Raw genomic sequence first — 4,164 nt, 5'->3', positions numbered from 1 at the left:
GGATTCATATAATATGGCATTTTTTGTAACTGGACCTTTCACTTAGCATAATTTTTTAAGGTTCATCTATGTTATAGCATGTATCAGTACTTCACGCCTTTTTATTGCCAACATTTCATTGTATGGATATGTGACATGTTGTTTATCCATTCATCAGGTGATGGACATTTGGGTTGTTCCCATTTTTTTTTTTTTACTTTTATCAATAATGTCATTATAAACATTCATGTACAAGTTTCTGTATTGATGTATGTTTTCATTTATCTTGGGTTTACACCTAGCGGTAGAATTGTTGGGTCACATAGTAACTCTCTGTTTAGCATTTTGAGGAAGTACAAAACTTACCAAAGTAAGTGCAACTCTTTGCATTCCCACCAGCCATTTGTCAGAACTCCAATTTATCCACATCTTTGTTAACACATGTTGTTGTCCATCTTTTTAAATTATTCTAGTGAGTGTGACACTCACTAGAATTTCACCGTGTGTCTCATTGTGGTTACATTTTGCATTCCCTAATGGTTAATGATGTTGAACATGTTTTCATGTGCTTATTGGCCAACTATATATCTTCTTTAGAGAAATGTCCATTCAAATCTTTACCTATTTATTAAGTTAGGTTGTTTGTCTTTTTGTTGTTGAGTAGCAAGAGGTTTTTAAAACATATATATATTCTGGATACTAGACTCTTATCAGATACATGACTTGCAAATTTTTTCTTCCATTCTGTGAGTTGTGTCTTCACTTTTTAAATGTTGTCCTTTGAAGCACAAAAGTTTAAAATTTTAAAGTCCAATCCATCTGTTTTTCCTTTTGTTGCCTGTGCCTTTGTTACCATTTCTAAGAAACCATTGCCTAACCTGAGGGCCATGTTTTCCTCTAACAGTTTTGTAGTTTTAGCTCTTACATTTACGTCTATGAGGCATACTTGAACTTGAGGAGAGTTTATCAAAGTGAATGTTTACAAAGGTGTGGGCAGGCTGAAGGGAAGCCGGAAGTGATAGTGCAATTCCCCAGGGCTAGAAAAAGACCTGCAGGGACAAGGAGTGAGAACAATGACAGGAGCCTGGACGTGGAAAGAGTTCTGTGGTGAGGCTGACGGATGGGAGCTGTGACCTGCGGTTAAGGACAACGTCTGCCTAGCGTGACTCAGCAGCACGTGGGAGAACCAGGGGAGTAAATTCCCTGACCGACCTCTCCTGATCAGGTCTCGTCAGCTCTTCCCCATCAGCTGAACCCATCTAGAAGCCAAGACTCAAATAAATGGTCTCAGTCAGGATTCATTGAGGGAGCAGAGTCATTATGAGATTAGGGAATAAGGGATTCATCATTGAAATTAGACCTGACCCATTTGTCGGAGGAGGTGGGGAATGGAAGTCCAGAAAGACTAAGAGGATCAGAAAAGGAGGTACCGACTGCTCAATCAGAAACGACATGTTTGTACAGCTTTCAAAGTGGTGCTGAAAGGATCTGTGTGGCGACCTCTGTGGGTCTGCAGCCGAGCTTCTGGAGATGGGGCTGCAGGCACTGGGTCGGCAGAGTGAGCTGCCGGGAAGAAGAGCTGGACACAGAAAGGGGTCACGTGACAACGTGGAGCCTGGTGGACATTTCTGCATCTCTCTCCCTGCATCTGACCACAGTGACCTTCAGAGAGCGATGGTGACTGATTCACTGCTGCCTTCCAAATTTTGAACGTTTTCCTCTTTTGGACAACTGGAATCTGGAATCATTCAGGGGAGGGAAACGTGGGACACTCTGCCCCCCCCAGCCAAGATGACACAGCACAGTCAGCACTGCCCTTTCCTTCTCGCTGACCCCTACACCCTACACGTGCCTTTCGAACCACACCTATCTTCCAAATAAAAACGCAAGCAAAATCATGCTTCTGCCTAACATGAAGCCATAATGCCTCATAAAAGTAAAAATGCAGAAACCCTCCACCAAAAGGCATGTTAACTTAAAAAAATAATAATTAGGTTTATATTTTGGGAAAAAGAGAGCTTTATTTCTCATCAAGGGTAGCAGCCTATTGGACGATCATTCCAATATGTGGGGAAGCAGAGCCTTGGCTAAAAGCCAGGCACGCATGCTTCCAAGAAGAGACAAAAGGGAACAGGATTTTATACTGAGTGGGGTGGTCAAATACACACATTCGACAAGCTGTAGGAGGGGTCAGGAATATTTATGAAGGGAAATTATACACATGCAATTGTGCTTTATCTCTCTCAGCCCACCATGTCATGGCTGGAAACTCAGTTTGAAGGTGTTTCTGGGGTCCCCTTGGCCAAGAGGAGTCCCTTCCATTGTCAGAGAGCTTAGGATTTTATTTTTAGTTCACAGGAAAATACAAAGTCCTGCCTGTTCACTTTATCTATCTGATGGTATTCATTTCCCTTTTAGCTGAATCACACTCCCCTTTGATAGCCTGTAACTCAATTCCTGAGATATAAGGTTAACCACTAATATATCTTATGCTAGATAGTTTGAAAATGGGAAAGAGAAAAAAAGAAAAAGACTTGGTTAATATTATACAGATACATTCATACAAGAGCAAAAAAGGACCATTTTCAGTCTTGTGTGTGTTGTATTGTTGTAACTTTTCATTAAGTTTTATTACAGGATGTAGGAGTACTAAGAGGTACCCAGAAGGTCTCTTACATTCCAGACATACTCCTCCTTGATGCTGTTGTTTAATAGCAACCCCAAATCCCCTGATAGAATCAATTATCCCAGCTGGTACAGTAATCCTAGATTTGCCTTATGGTTCAGAGACCGAGAAGGTCGAAATGTCCAGGTGGTAATCCAACTTGCAGTTTAATGAAACGGCGGCTGTGTCCCCTGGTGGAAACATTTCTCCCCTGGGAACTAAACTCTCTGAGCCAGAAAAGTGTAAAGTTGCTGGAATTGATTATAAAATGTTGCTAGTAGGTCATTAAGGGAAAATATGAAGAACTATCCCTATTCCATCTTGATATCTGGACCTGGGAAGCATGGCAAGGAAGAAATTCCTATGCATCAATTGCTCATTCTGGGCATTTAACATCCTTTCGAAGGGTTGCCACCCTGCAGGTACCAAAACTGCGTCTTTGAAAAGCCCTTCCACCATTTCACAGAGCCAGCTCATTCATGGAACAATACAGTAAATAGTAAATTACATGAGCATGGTCTGTTGTTATACTTCGTTTGCTATAAAATCTTTCTTGGTCAGAAGTTATAGAGTGTGGATTGCTATGATGGTGAATAGGGCATCTAAGAAGTCCAGAGATGCTGGTTTGGGCAAAAGCATTGTGGATAAAAGGGAAAAATCCACATCCAGGGAAGTTTCTATTTCAGTGAGAACAGAGCACTGCTTCTTCCATGATGGAAGTGATTCCAAGCACAGACCTACCTGGTTTGATTGCACTTGGCCTAATTGTGCTTCACAGATAGTGTTTTTTTTTTTTCTTTATGAATTACAGGTTTGTGGCAACTCTGCATTGAACAAGTCTATCAGTTCAATTTTTCCAACAGCAGGGGCTCACTTCATGTCTCTGTGTCACATTTTGATAATTCTCACAATATTTCAAGCTTTTTCATTCTTATATTTGTTACGGTGCTATCTGACCATGATCTTTGATGTTACTTTTGTAATTGTTTCAGGATGCCATGAACCACACCCATAGAAGGCAGAAAACTTAATTGATAAATATTGTGAGTGTTCATTGTTGGTCTCTGCTTTGGGAAAGTTAGACATTCTGCAGTAGCTGTGATCAAATTGGCTTTGATTACTGTAGGTCCATGTTGCTGAGCTCATGTAAATTTCTATCCCTGCCACCATGCCCTCTGTCATGAGCCTATTGATTAAAGATAGGGTTGACTGGGGAAAGAGATTAACTGGTATCCACAGAATTAGTCATTGTATCCACCTGACTGTGTAGATTCTCCTCCACTAAGGTTGCTCTTTGGTGAACGTTGATGCATGATACAAATATTTTCACAGTTGTGCCCATTAAGAGAGGTCTATCCACATAATCATATACCTCCTCCCCAGGCTTCCATGGTGCCAAATTTACAAATATCTTACTACCAACTCCCTGACTTTCTAGCCAAACTTTGAGTCCATGTTCATGAATCAGTGTGTGTGTGTAGGGGGAAGAGAGAGAGAGAGAGAGAGAGAGAGAGAGAGAG

The sequence above is a fragment of the Propithecus coquereli genome, unplaced genomic scaffold (genome assembly GCF_000956105.1).
Source record: "Propithecus coquereli isolate 6110/MARCELLA unplaced genomic scaffold, Pcoq_1.0 Scaffold28, whole genome shotgun sequence".
Lineage (NCBI taxonomy): Eukaryota > Metazoa > Chordata > Mammalia > Primates > Indriidae > Propithecus > Propithecus coquereli.
This window is presented reverse-complemented; position numbering follows the sequence as displayed.